At 43.3% G+C, this 15485-nt stretch overlaps 1 protein-coding gene across 4 annotated transcripts in view; it reads left to right on the top strand.

Annotated features, from left to right (window-relative positions):
* PMM1 (phosphomannomutase 1) overlaps window positions 1-15485 on the top strand; it is a 38198-nt gene that overhangs the window by 10762 nt on the left and 11951 nt on the right. The window lies entirely within an intron of this gene.

Genomic DNA, 15485 nt, shown 5'->3' with positions numbered 1-15485 from the left:
CCCTCAATGAATTTACCTGTATATGAGCGTTTAGAACTTTTATTTGTCATGTCTTCCTTTTTCCTTGAATGTCCTCCCTTTTGAGTATGCCTCAGAAGCATGAATTTGCCTTTATATTATAGGAGTGTGAATGTTTTCATTTAGTCATGTCCTCCCTTATAGCTGCCTGAAGCATAAATGTACCTTTCTATGAGTGTTCTGAACTTTTATTTGGTCATGTCCTCCTCTTTCTTGAATGTCCTCCATTTTGGACATTGACCCAGGAGCATGAATTTACATTACATGAGTCCTTTCAGCTTTTATTTGCTCATCTCCTCCTCTTTTTTTCCTTTGGAAGTCTTCCATTTTGAGCAGGGACTAAGAAGCAGAAATGTTTCTTAGAGAGGAGAGTTTGAGCTTTTATTTGGCCATGTCCTCCCTTTTCTGATGTCCTCCATTTTGAGCATGCCTTAAACAGAATCTAACTTCTTGAGTGTTTAGGTGTTTTTGGCCATGTCCTCCATTTTGAGCATGCCTCAGAATAACACCTGTCTTCCTGGGAGGTTTTGAGTTTTATTTGGCCATGTCCTCCATTTGAGCATGCCTTCTCCTGGAGCCTGCCTTGAGTCCTGAGTCTTTGGAGCCCCCTCCTTCAGGGCCTCTAATCTGGCGTGGGAGCGTGGAGTGAGTGAGTGAGATGTTGGCTGCCACTACTAGGCCGGTTCCCGGGGTCACGTGACGGGGCCTAATCTGGCGCCATGGCTTCTCGGGCCTCTCCTCCTCCTCCTCCGCTCCCTGCCTCCTCCCTCCCTCCTCCTCAGGGGACTGACGACTGACTGGGCTCCGAAGGCGCCGGAGGGGCCCTGCTCAGGATGACCACCGCCGCCTCCGCCGCCCCCCCTGAGGCTGCCCCGGGTGGCAGGCAGTCCTTTTGCCTCTTCGACGTGGACGGACCTGACGCCGCCTCGGCAGGTAAGGGGCCGGCAGGCAGGGCCCCCGCGTCCTCCATCTCTGCCTCCTCCTCCTCTTGCAGGAACCCCGAAGCGCCCTCCATTTTGGAAGGACTAAGAAGCCTGGGTTTTCAGCTCAGGTGAGCACGTGCCCTCCTTTTTTCCATGACACGTCCTCCTTTTCAGTCTTCTGCCCAGAGGGAATTCCAAAGCGCCCTCCATTTTGAGAAGGACCGAGAAGCAGGGATTTCCATGTATATGATGCTCTTGTCCAGGGGAGTTCCAAAGTGTCCTCCATTTCGAGAGGACTGAGAGCATAGATTTACATTTCTATAAGCGCTTTTAGCTCAGGGTGACAAATGTCCTCTTTTCCCCCAGGAACCCAGGAGGGGAGGCCAGGTGGCCCCAAGAGGAGAGGGATCATCCCTGGCCATGATGGAAGAGGTACCCTGGAGATCATCTGGGTCGAAAGAGGTCTGGCAAGGGAGGGTGCAGACAGACCGGGCCAAGGCTGCTGTGGGCAAACCTTCCAATTAGGCTTTAGGGACCAATTATGACACTGACAAAATGCAATCAGTATCCATAATAACGTCCGGGTGATAATTATTCCTTTACGAGGAATCTATAAGGTGCAATCTGCAGACTTCTACCAAATCAGGTATTCGGAGGGTCAAGTGTGTCAATCTGGATGGTGACTACTAGAGACAAGTGAGCAACTACACATCAAACAAATTTCTTTTCTGCCATCCCCAGCCAGTATTGCTACACTGGTTGGGGAGGTTGCATGGTTTAGTCTGACACATTTTGGGCCGTGCCTAAGAAAATGCACAAGCCAGGAAGGGGGCAAGGGTACTGACCATCCCGCCACTGTTTTTATCTCTGGCATTTAATGTGGAGGACAACATTCAGTATGGACCATTCCGGGAGCAGGGGAGGCAGACCAAAGCAACAGGGGGTTAAAAAGTGCCGCCTATTTAAGCTGAAAGCTTAGTTTCTGTTCTAAAAGAGATATGGGGCGGGGGGGGGAGGGCACAAAAAGTCTGGGTAACTAACAAGAGTGGTATTATAGGGTAGAGGGCATAGCTATTTGGGGCTAGATTGGAGCTTCTGGAAGAACAGACCCACCCAGGTCTTAGTTCCCCCCACTCTGTTCCAGGGATCAGAAGCGTATTCCAGTATATCCATACCTGGGTTTCCTTTACATCACTTGCACCAATTGCATTAGGAAGGCACCAAAATTAAAATGGTAAACTTCTTCAGGCCACAGATAGTTTTAATTAATATTAATATTAATACTTCATTATTAATATTAATTCCGTCTCCTCTTCTCTCGCCGCCCTCTCTCAGGAGAAAGCCGGTGCGCGTGAAGCCTTGCCTGTGTCCTCCTCCTCCTCCATCCGGACTTCTCTTCCTGAGAGGCTGAGCCGCAGAGGAGCCATGTGGGGCAAGCATTTGCACCTCTGCCTCATATGAAAATGCTTTCTCTTTTTTCTTTTTGTCTGCCCTCAAACTTTCTTGGATGACTTTCAGTTTTAATTGACTGGTTGGTAAGGGGAGGGGATTTCTTTCCACTCTCTCCTATTTGTCTTGCTCGCACCCTGACTGTAACACATCTTGCTGTGTCAATTTCACACCCTCATCCCATTACACAAGAAGTTATACAACCAAAGTTGAACTTATACTTACAGAAGCGCAAATCCAATTTACACCTTGCATAACTCACTTTTTTATTATTACAGAGGCTGAAATGTTTGCTGACCACACAGTCACCAAACCTCTCCACCCAAATCCACTGTGTCTGTTAATGCATCCCTACTGACCATAGGGACGTGAAGCAGAGCAGCATCCAATTACCTTCCTAAAGGCAGCAGGGTGTAGTGGTTTGAGTGTTGGACTATGACTCTGGAGACCAGGGTTCAATTCCTGTTCAGCATGAAACCCACTAGATGACCTGGACAAGTCACATTCTCTGAGCCTCAGGGGAGTCAATGCAACTCCCCCCCCCCCCCCGAACAAATCTTATTTTAAAAAACATGATTAGTTTTTGAGGGTCGCCATACACTGCAGAGACTTGAAGGCATACAACGCCAGCATCCTTGGGTCCTCCGGAGGATCCCCTGGAAGTCACAGAAGATTTATGTTGCTGTTGTATGTCATAGTTCCCCTGTGTGGAACTTTACAGTGCCTTCCTGAGCCAGGATCTCCTCTTGATTTTCAGTTCACAAGGATAGTTTTCTGGCATCTTACACAAAATACCAATACAAGAACTACTTGTATTGCAAGTGCAACATTTGTTCATTCACAGACAGGCCTTATCTCAACTGATGGACAGTGTTAGACAAGTCTGGATAAAAGTTAACCCTATTCACAGGGGTGGACAAGTGCACCCCATGGGCCAATACAACCCTTCAGGGATGTTTTTATGGCTCCTAAGGTCAACCATTTTATTTAATTATTTATTTGCAACTGAATTCCCGCAAATGACCTCTAAGCGTTGTGGAGGTCATTTCTACCCCTGGACTCTCCAGGGATCAAACAATTTTTTCGCAAAATTTTCCCACAAAAAATTATCCCACCTCAAAATGCCCCAAAATACTCTCAAGAGCCCAAAACATGGTGAGATGAAGCCCTGTGATCCCTAGATGGCATTTGTGGGGCAAGACATTTTAATTTTTGCAGGACAAGAGGTAAGTGTGTGGCCTTTCAAGAGAGTTAATGGAAGCCTAATACTCTCCTTTTAGCACATGCTTGGCTGGTCAAATAAACACTGGCTGTCACTTGAGCATTGTTCAGTTTTGCCACAATTAAAGGGTTCCTGGTCAGTATCCTAAATATCTCTGAAACACAGGAATGGCAGAAGAGGAGTCTCCTCTAGTTCATATATTTTAAAGTACTTCCATGATGCTAACCATTTCCCCCTTCCGGAATATGTAACGCTTGACCAGGCAAACCAAAATTCTCTCTAGCTGTGGTTGCGTTCTCCCTCCTGTCAATCAAGAGCTGTCCCTACAGCACAAAACGAAGGTGTTATTACATCTGTGTTGTCAAAGAACTGAAGCAAGATATTCCAGTGGCTGCAGGGCAGTTGGACGCTGAGGTTATGTAAGTCTGTCTAAGTATAGGACCTGTTTAGACCAGAGTTGAACAGCTTTCTGCTTCTGACTTGGGTCTTCCACTCTTTATATTGAACTTATTACCCCGTTGTATTTAACTCTACCCCGGGAGTTACTGGACCATTGACGTAGCCCAGGATATGCTCCTAATCCTGTGGCCCATCTGTTTGTCTAGGATAGCCCAAAAATCAGAATTGGACCTCTGAGCACATTGAGGTAGCAGTTGAATAGCAAATGCTGTGAGTATGCTGGGCTGGAACCTGCCTTATCCTCATCAGTGGAGGATGCTTTCTCATCAATATATGCGGAAGATTCACCTGTCACTCTGGTGTCTTTTACTCAAAGAGAAGAAAGAAGATTTGTCTTTTTACCTCAGGCAACAAATTATCTTAGATAACTAAGAGAAAAGTAGAAGGAGAAACAGACTAGGCGCCTTGCCTGCTGAGTCTAAAGAGCATGCACATAGTGCCTGATATGAATCAACAGTGTCTAAATGTAAATGTTAGTCCCAATTAGAGTACAGCCAGTGAATCAGTGGGAGCCCTGTGGGCAGCAGTGGTTAAATGCCTGTACTGCAGCCATTCACTCAAAACCACAAGGTTGCGAGTTCAAGACCAGCAAAAGGCCCAAGCTTGACTCAGGCTTGCATCCTTCGAGGTCGACTAAAATGTACCCAGACTGTTGGGGGCAAATTAGCTTACTTGCTAATTAGCTTACTTGCTGTTCACCGCTATGATCTTTGGATAGCAGTATATAAATAAAACAAATTATTATTATATTATTATTATTATTTTATTATTATTATTTGCTAAAAGTGAGTCAACACTTAGAGAACCGTGTGGGGAAATGGTTTGAACATTGGACTATGCTCTGGAGACCAGGGTTCAGCCATGGAAACCCACTTTGGGCAAGTCACACACTCTTAGCTTCAGGTGGCAAAGGCAAAGCCCCTCTGTGAGATCTTGCAAGAAAACGCGTGATAGGTTTGCCTAGGGTTGCCATACTTGAAAACAACTTGAAGGCACACAAACAAGAAGTCACACTTATGTGAATCCTATTGAGTGTCTATTAGGGGCTAGTATTTGGATTTAGGTGAGGTGGGAAATGTGGTCTTCTAGATTTTTTGGACTAAACATCCAGCATTCCTGACCATTGGTTTGAGTGACTGGGACTTGCACTCCAACAAACATCTGGAGAGCTGTGTGATTCCTACCCTGATTTAGGCTCAGATATCCATCTTACATGATGCCACCTTAGGGCCACCCACACTCCAAATTATGTTAGAACTAACATGCACCATTTAGTAATATTATGCTGTCAATTAAACTTGATATAGTCTAGATCATCAGAATTTCTAATCCAAACTCCTGTCTAGGTGAATATTATTTTTTCTGACTGTCAGCTGGTTTCAGGATTTCAGACCAAAGTTTCTCCCAACCCTACTTGGAAATATTGGGATTGAACCTGGGACTTTCTGCATGCCATGAATGTGGCCTTTATATCAGTTGGTACACTCTCAGAAACATTAGCTTTGTCTGGTGTTATTTTCTCTTTTCGTGTATGTGTGTTGTGATTAATGTATCTTTGCTTTATATTTTACATAACACATTCTTTGTATGTTTTCTATAAATTCTGTGGACTGACAGAACACCCAATATAAGCTCTTTAAATTTTTTTAAATGGTCAGAATACTGCTACTTTATAGATCTTTCAAAATAAGAAACATAAATGAGGTGTAGTTGGTTGTTTCCAAGTTTATTATTACAGTACTACACTTATTTGTAGACCTTGCTAGATAACAAATTATTTTAGAAAATTGCTCCCTTCAATGTGTCTATGAAGAATATGTACTCTGAGTGCTTAAGTTTAACTCACAGCTGGGCAGACCACTAGAGGTTTCTTACTTGTGGATTTTAACGGTTGGTGGAATTTTCACCAATGAAAATACATGGACATTGATAATGAAAATACAGTTCAGTACACTGATTACATTTATTCAGTGAAGCTGCAACATTTCCTTCTGCCTGTTAAACACAGGTTCAGAAACACACTGCGAAATAATCCAGTTAAGACTGCTTTAACTGCCCTGGCTTAGTGCTAGGGGATCCTGGGAATTGTAGTAAATTTTGGCACCAGAGCTCTCTGACAGAGAAGGCTAAATGTCTCACAGAACTACAGTTCCCAGAATTCCCTAGCATTGAGCCAGGGCAGTTAAAGCGGTCTTAAAATGGATTATTTCTGCAGTGTGTTTTGGACCATAGGCTTTTTATTTTCTTTCATTTTTTAAGAAGATACCTTAACAGAATGATCACAGCAGACTGGGCAGGACCGTCCTAAGTGGGATAGAATGAAGGGGTTGTTTGTTATTATATGTCTTCAAGCCAACTCCAGTTTATTGAAGAATCTATCATAGCATTTTCCTGACAGGACATATCTGAGGTAGTTGCATTCTTTCATTGCATCCTTTTAGGCTGAGAAAATGTGACTTGCCCAGATCAAACAATGGGTTTCCATGGATTCAGACCATGGTCCCCTGGAGTCATTATCAGCACTCAAAACCACTACACCACACTGGCTCCTGAAATGGATAGTACAGGCCAAAGTGGAGGGGAGCTTTATTTCTTTTCTTTAACAATTTCCCCACCCCCAATGATTTGAAGGACAGGGGCCCAATCATGGGGTTCTCAGGAACATTAAACAATCTTAGATCCAGTGGATCCAGAGGTTGACTGTGATCAACCTGTTTTCTCAAGGCCCAAAGTTTGAAAAAATATTTTTGAGACTGTAGCTCCCATATAACTGACCAGCATGACTACTAGTTATTCTGACTAGGGCTCCTGGGAGCTATGTCCAAAAACTTGTCCAAGCCTGGCTGGAGATGAAATGTTCCCCTTAATACCTCCACAACACTCATACTTGTATTAAAAGCCTTCGTCTCTACACAGTGGTATGTCTTTGTCAGGATTTCAGAAAGGTGTATGTCTAGCTGTCCCTGGAGATCACAGATTGAACCTGGGACATTCTGCTTGCAAAGTCTCCCAGATCTCTTTCCAAATTTTGTGTATCAGAGGAGACACAAGGAGTGTTTGTAGGGCTCAACAAATGGCATCCTGCTTCACTGTGTAGCCTTTTTTGTATATAAGAACTTGCCTACTGTTACTTGGTAAGCATTGTCTGTGCAGCATCAAGAGAGAGAAATCAAACCTCTAGGCCAAAGGAGCACTTGATTAGGTTTGGGGTGTGGGGACTGCCAAAACCCCACTTACCCTGGGTAATTGATATCAGGCTTTCCTCCAAGATTTTACAAAAGATTCACATCATCATCATCTGTGTGAACACGATGCAAATAGACCTGAATAGACTCAGGATAAAACTCTCCATCCTTTAACGCTTTTGAAAGCTCCACTTCTCCAGCGGAACAGCCACCACTGGGGGAGAAAAGAGAGGGGAAAGTGGAGGGGGAGAGAAAGGATGCCAAGTCCCCTCTGTCTGACTGAGGGGTGCTGGTGGATGTGGGACAAGGGAAGGATGCCCACACATGTGAGCAACCAAACTCACAGAGATGCGGATAAACGTGGTACCTGGAAAGATGCAGTTCCGTGCTGTGAATAACAAACCGGACTGCATGGGAGAAGACATCGTTCTGGTTTAAAAAAACCAACACATGTGAATGGGCCAGAGAAGAGTAAAGGGGGCAAATTGGCTCACCATTTCAGCAGCAACAATTACAAAGATCTTTTTCCCAAGGATGGGAGGCATCTGAATTAGGGGACAGAGCAGAGACACGTGTCAGCTCCAAAAGCCCATCTGGGGGGAACAGGAACGCCATTTGCCCATCCCATTCTTGCACTTTAAGTGGTCACCCATCCTCTGTTTCAAATGCAATTAGAGCAGTTCTTTTTAAAACACACAGAGAGTCAAGGCAGGGTTTGTCACTTTCTCTGGAGACTAATTTAGGACGAAATGGTAGAAACTCCCCTCTTCCTAAAGTAGCCCAGTTAGTGAAATTGTGGGTTGTACGTCTTGCTTTTCATTGATTTTGACTCTTCCACATCTGCCAAATGTAAATCTAAGGACTTTCGCTTTGGGCACCTGGTGCCCAGCTGACAAAAACTCCTTCTGCTGTCACAGTGTATTTATTAACTTTTAGGGCAATGTAAGACTCCTCAATTTTTGTTTGTTTCACAACAAAGTAAAAACTGGAGATGTTTCCTCTTCCTTTAATAGTGTTTACAGAAGGGGAATTTCAGCAAGTGGTGCTTGTTTTAGTTGCACAACAAGCAACATTGCTGACATTTCCTCTTCTGCACAGCCATACAGGGAGCCTTCCAGTTTCATTCTTGCAATGACTTGAAGGCCCAACAGCAACTCAACAGTCTCTCAGGTTTCCATTGTGGCAAGCCTAGATACCAGTGTGTGCTAGTTATGGCTTTTCAAACAAACGGTAATTTCTCTCTTTTTCCATTGTACTCAGAAAATTGAGCCAGAAGTAGCAGAATTTCTTAAGAGTTGCGTAAAAGGTGATGATGATTGGTGTGGTGGGTGTCAGACTACTCCAAGATGCCGAACGCTAGGAGAAGGTGACGAAGGTGAGCAAATTACCTTCTTTCTCTATGCCCATTACTTTGCTGATGCATAACAACAAGTCTACTGCAAGATTTTTTAAAAATTAAATTGGGATTCATGTGGCCAGCTCACATATGCAGGGAAAATATGTGGTGTGACTGCCTTTGGAATGTATCATTTCATTTCAGGATCTGATATTATAGACAAAGTTTCCTCCACAGGTCTGAATTGGTACAATATGTGCCACTGGTATTTCTTTGTGTTGAATCAACCCTTCTGAAGCAAGAGGAAGCAAACTAACAATTTAAATACAGATGTTATTGCATTGCCAACTCCCAGCATCTCTCACCACTGGCTATACTGATAGGAGTTGCAGTTGAGCAATATATGGAGTGCCACACACCTGCTCATCTTGGACATAAGGGAACATGAACTGCTTGGTTTAGCAATAACTAATTTACTGGTTCTAGGAAGGCCAGTGTTAATAAACTGCAGCTGTAGTCCTGTGCACAGTAATCTTCAAATGAGACCCCATGAACACACAGAGGTTCACTTGTGAGTCAATAGGTTGAAGATTGCTGTGTATGTGGCTGAGATACCCTTCTGGATAGGTACAGGCTAGCCAGGGTTTCCAACCTTTTTGACGTACTGAGCCCTAAGGGCTCCTGTGCGATAGGTTGGGATCACTAGGCTAGGCAAAAGAAGCAATTGGAGAGTCGCAGTCGAACATTCGGTTCCAATGGTATTTCCATTCCATACACGCTTTCTCACTTAGTAATGTGTACTACTCTGTGTGAGCATCACTAATGACATTCTGAGCATCACTGTAGAGTCCATCAAGACAGCAGTGCTAGTGAGATCACAGAATTCTTTTATTTATATTTATGTATTTATTTACGGTATTCATACCCCACCCTTCAACCATAAGGCTCTTATACATCTTTATAATCATTTTTGGACCTTAGCCACCTGAATGACCAAATAAAATGCATTAAATATGTATCTGACCTTCATTTCTCTTCCCTCACATCTTCCCCTCAACCTCTTCCCTTCCCTACAAATCCATTCCCACAGTCCTCGACAAGTTTGATTATGTCTTTGCGGAAAATGGCACTGTGCAGTACAAGAATGGGCAGCTAGTCTCCAAGCAGGTAGGCTGAGCCTCCATGGTCCTTCTGCAATCCAAGTTACAAATTCCTACCTTTCCCTCCCTGCACAATCTCTCACAGAAAAAAAATGGCATCCCAAGCTCCCCACAGTATATGATCGACAGAATAATCAAATTAAAAGGAAGGCAAAAACAGGATGGGGGATCCTAAATAATGATGTTTTGCCACACAATGGTTGGAATCTGGTTGGTTAGTCTCAACTGGAGACAGTATATCTACCGATTCAAATCTTGAATGTGAGTCAACACAGAATTGTTGCTCTTGTTACTGCACCACTAGAAAAGACACCAATGGTCAGCAAAGTAGAAACCATGAGGAAAAGAGGAAAAATCACATTCCATATGGATAGACTCAATCAAGGGAGCCACAGCCCTGAGTTTGCAAAGACCTGAGTAGGGCTGTTGCAGGGACAAGCCAGGATTTTGGGAAGGGGGGGTCCAGACTAAGAGCCTTTGAGAAGCTAAGAGGGCCCCCCCCCCGACACAAAAGAGGGTCGAGCTTTTACCTCAGGCTGGCACCACTTTAACTTCCGTTATGGCTCTGTGCTATGGAATCTTGGGATTTGTAGTTTTGAAGAGCTGTTTAGCCATCTTGTCAGATGCCACAACAAACTAACAAATCCAGCATTCCTGACATGAGCCAAGGGCAGTTAAAGTGGCATCCAACTGGATTATTTTTTCAGTGCAGATGCAAACTGAGTCCTTCCTCTGAAGGTTTAAATCAGATAAATTCAGGTCGATAAAGCAAAGTGCAGCTGCTCAAGCAATGGAGCGCGCCACCCTGTTCATGCTCACGGGACACTCTGTTCCGCTTTGAGACACTGCATTCCAACTTCTGAGCTGAGCTAAGAACCCAGGCTGCATCCACACAACATTTTATTCCCACTTCCAAGAGGGATTTTTAATTCCAAGACATACACACACACACAATTTTTAATTCCAAGACTCATCCATCTATCTATCTATCTATCTATCTATCTATCTATCTATCTATCTATCTATCTATCATAATTTTAAATTCCAAGACATTATACCTCCCTTTCTTTTTATGAAAAACAAACCCCTTTAAGAGAATCCTGTTTTGGGAGAAAGGCAGGCTATAAAATCAAGCAATAAAAAATTATAGTGCAATAGTCCATCAGTGCATGGCTTGTATTATAAGACTATAACTTTAAAACTTTATAATTTTGAAAACAATTAAAATCACAGTAGGATCAGAGTGCTATAGAATTATGGAATCATAGAGTTGGAAGAGACCGCAAGGGCCATCCAGTCCAACCTCATTCTGCCATGCAGGAAATCCAAATCAAAGCATCCCCAACAAATTATGTAATGGGTGTCCATCTACATTGTAGAAAGACATACTTTAGATTAATGCTATGGAAAATCACCACTTTTAGTTCGTATATTGGGAGAAAGGCGGGATATAAGATAATAATAATAATAACAACAACAACAATATTTTGGTATTGTAGTTTTGTGAGACATTTAGCCTTCTTTGTCAGGGAGCTCTGGTGCCACAACATACTACAAATCCCAGGATTTTCCATAGCATTAAAGTGGTGTCGAACTGGATTATTTCTGCAGTGTGCAGCCTTATTAGACTGCAGTTCCCAGCAGTCTGTGGTGCTGCTGGATGATGGGACCTGCAGTCTAGCATTGCCTGTAGCAGGGCCATAGGACTCAACAGCCCCAATTCATCATCTGGCAGAATTTGGGGGAAACTCGTTTAAAAAGGCGAAAATAAGGAAAATAAAAACTCCTTGCAAAGTAAAATGGACTTTGCTTCCAAGGCAGGAGGGCAGAGAGGCCCAGACCTTTGCAGCCGACCTTTCATTGGTGACCCACTTAGATTGATTCCGTATGTTAATGAATTGATCATAGAATCATAGAATCCTAGAGTTGGAAGAGACCCCAAGAAGGGCCATCCAGTCCAACTCCATTCTGCCATGCAGGAACTCTCAGTCAAAGCATCTCCATTGACATGCTAAAAAGGGGCCAGCTAACTGTACTTTATTTTATTTTTATTTTTAAAAAGATAAAAAACAAGGCTGGAAGGAAGCGTCTTGCTTTTTTGAATCACAGACCCTCCTCTTTTTTTGTTGTTGCAAAAATCCAGAAATGACTGTTTTTGAAAACCTGAGTTCATTATCAGAAGAAATGTACATAATAGAGTCTGAATCTCCTTTCTCTGGACTTCTGAAATCTGAATTATTCTAAAACTGGCCATGAGAGCATCTGGTCTGACCCCAACTCAAGAAAACTTGGGAATCCTGAAGGTTTAGATAAATTACTGAATTATTGGTATGGTCTCAGGATTTTGCTGACAGCTCATTTTAAAAATATTGTGTAATAAATTACCTTCAGCCTATGTCTATGAGATGCATATGAAACATAAAGGGATTTAATGGCTGGACTTGGGTCCCATCTCCAAAATACCCCATTATACATACGTATATAAATATACCAAGCCCTGAAAAACTCCAAAATACATCTAGTCCTCAGCATTTTGGATAAAGGAGACTCACCCTTTAGCTGATAAGAGATTATTATTGTTGTTGTTGTTGTTGTTGTTGTTTTGTACATTTTACTATATTGTATATGGATAGGGAATGTAGGACATTCAAAAAATAATTCACTACCACCAAACCGGGACAAACGTATAAAAATGTTGGACAAAATCAAGGATAAAATGTAGGGCAAATTGTAGGACAAAATTTAGCCCAAAATGTAGGACATTCAAAAAATGGAGGACACAACCAACTAAAAGTGAAAAATAATAATATATATATTTAAAAAACCACATTAATACAAATCCTTTTATCATAGAAATCTTGTTGCACCTCTGAGACTAAATGCATCTGAGGAAGCAGACTCTCTCAGTTAATAATAATAATAATAATAATAATAATAATAATAATAATAGAATTAAGGGACATTAGGAGGCAATAGTAGAGAAGCACCAGGGTTTGATCTGTTGCTTGGACATAAACATGCCCCACTGGGCTAAATCACACTCTTTCAGCCTCAGGGGATGGCAATGGCAACCCCTCTCACTGCAAAACCCTGGGGAAAGTCACTCACTCTCAGCCTCAAGAGGATGCAATGGCAACCCCTCCCTGAAGAAACCTTGCCAAACCCTGGGGAAAGCCTCCCTTCCTTCCTTCTCCCTCCTCCCAGAGAGAGTCCTACCAGGCACTGCCTCTCTGCCTGCTGCCTCCTCCACAGTTCTCTCTCTCTCTCTCTCTCTCTCTCTCTCTCTCTCTCTGTAGTCCCAGCATGGCTGAATGGAAAAGCTCCCCCTCCTCCTCCCTGCCTGGCCAATGGGGATCATGCAGGAGCTGGGAGCCTGGTGTCTGCAGCCTCTCCAACACAAATGGAGGCTGCTTTACAAAAGAGAGGCTGAGACTGAGAGAGGCAAGATAGAACCCAGGACGTCCCATGCCTGAAGGGGGGGGTCCAAACCCCCTCTGCCCCCCCCTCTTGGCTACGTCCCTGGCTGTTGATAATAGGGTGACTTGGAGGTCTCTCATTCATAGAGTTGCCATACGCTGACAGATATAAATCCAGTTAATTCAGTGGGTCTACACTAGTCAGAAATAACAACAGTATGCCCAGTGTGTTTTTGTATATCATCTTCTTCAGAGACACTGAGAAGAAATGACAAGTAGTGAACAGTACTAAACATTTTTTAAAAAACCCTAGATAATAATATAGATGTTATAACAGCACCTAAGTTATCCAGCTTAGCTTCATTAAATTTTATTCTTCTGTTATCTCTTGATGTCATTTCTTTATGCAATTGTTAGTTGAGTGGATGCTAGTGTTTTCTCTTTTTGGATTTCTTGTATTGCCCCTGAGAAGGGTGATACATCAGAAACATATTTTGTATCACATAACATTCTTCAAACATAATTTGAGCATCATTTTCTTCAGTTCTGAGCAGCATTTTTTTAGGCTCCCCCCTCAAAGGCTCAGGCAGATATATATCAAAAGCAGTGCTCAGTCAAATATTGAGGTCCCAATCCATCTAGGGCTTTCAAAATCAACACCAACACCTTGAATTCAGACTAGAAGTGTATCAGCAGCCAATGCAGCTCCTTTAGAACCAGTGTAGTAAGAGGAAGCTGTTAAAAACGTAGCTGCCACATAATAGTTGCAATCCTGCATGTCTCAGCATTCTACATATGAAACTACTACAATGTTACACCATTTATCAATCCCAGACTTTCTGCAGACCTACCACTCATGGCCATTCATACCTGGAGGGGAGGATCACAGAAGCATCTGGCTATGTAGCCAAATACAAAACAATTACATCATCCGCTGATGATTGGTCTGTTAACAATATCCACATAGGCCCTTATCAGACGATGGGTTTTGCAGCTCCAATCTGGAGTCACTCCTGATCCAACCATGTGAATTCACGTTAAAACGTGATGTATTATCACACGTGATTGCTTTCTATGGGAAGCAGTTCCGAGCCAGATCCAAAGTCAATCCAAAGTGACTCCTGATGTGGGTGAATTGGGTAACAAGCGAATTCACAAAAATTGTTTCCAAGCTCACTTCAATTTCAATCCGAATTGCTCTGGTATGGAAGATCACCTCGATCTCACTCCTTGGCCCCCTGCTTCCTGTTCCTGCATCCCCCTCCTCCTCATTCACCCTGATCTCGCCCCCAGTGACCCCCTGCGTCCTGCTCTTGCATCCTCCTGCACCCCGATCTTGCCCCCAGTGCCCCATGCATCCTGCTCCTGCATCCTCCTCCTTATTCACCTCCAGTGAGCCCTTGTGTCCTGGTGCTTCATCCTCCTCCTCCTCCATCAACCCGATCCTGCTCCCACTGGCCTCCTACGTCCTGGTGCTATGGAGGGGGAAAACAGCAGAAGCAGGGAAGGATGACAGTGTCCAGAGCATGCGCAAGGGTGCCAATTCAAATCATTGAATCCGTCTGGTGTGGTAATTTATTTTGCATTTGCTCCACTTTGCCTCAGTAATGAGCACAATTTTGTCCTTCACACGTGATAATTAATCACATGAATTGCCTTAGATTTAAAGTGACTCTGCATCCCCCTCACTTCAGAAAGGCTCCGGATTGGAGTTTCAGGTTCACGTGTGATAAAGACCATGGTCTCTGATGATTCTGGCAGCATGAAGTAGAGTTTAATGCCATTGTTGTTGCTATTGTTGTTGTTATATCATCATCATTATCATCATCATTTTCTATCTCCCTTTTCCCTGATTGGGACTCAACATAGCTTCCTAAAGACCTTGCCTAGCAGCTTCACATCAACATTAAATAACACAGGGGACAGAATTGAATGCTGTGGCATTTAGTAGGCATAGGGCTAGATAGAAGTTCACAGTGCTTATGTTTGGAATTGGCTCTGTACATAAAAGAAGCACTATAATATCTTGATTCTTACTCTCATCCCACAGAGACAGTCCAATAGAGTGCCATGGTCAATGGTTTAAAAGCCCACCAAGATATCCAGGGCAGCACTTCCCCATCTTTCACCAGAGCAAGTGATTAGTCCACACAAAAATGCTGTTTTGTACCAACACTGATCTAAAACAAGATTGAAATGGGTCCAAATCAGTGCTAGTCCACACACCAGTCCCAGGAGAAGTTCCAGAAAAGAAAGAAGCAATTGTAGGCAATGAGCATAAATATGATAACCATCCCTGGCACATTGGGGTTAGCTT

Source organism: Sceloporus undulatus, chromosome 5 (genome assembly GCF_019175285.1).
Source record: "Sceloporus undulatus isolate JIND9_A2432 ecotype Alabama chromosome 5, SceUnd_v1.1, whole genome shotgun sequence".
In the NCBI taxonomy this organism is placed as follows: Eukaryota; Metazoa; Chordata; class Lepidosauria; order Squamata; family Phrynosomatidae; genus Sceloporus; species Sceloporus undulatus.
The sequence above is the reverse complement of the archived record's forward strand: the minus strand, read 5'-3'. Positions and strand labels throughout refer to the sequence as shown.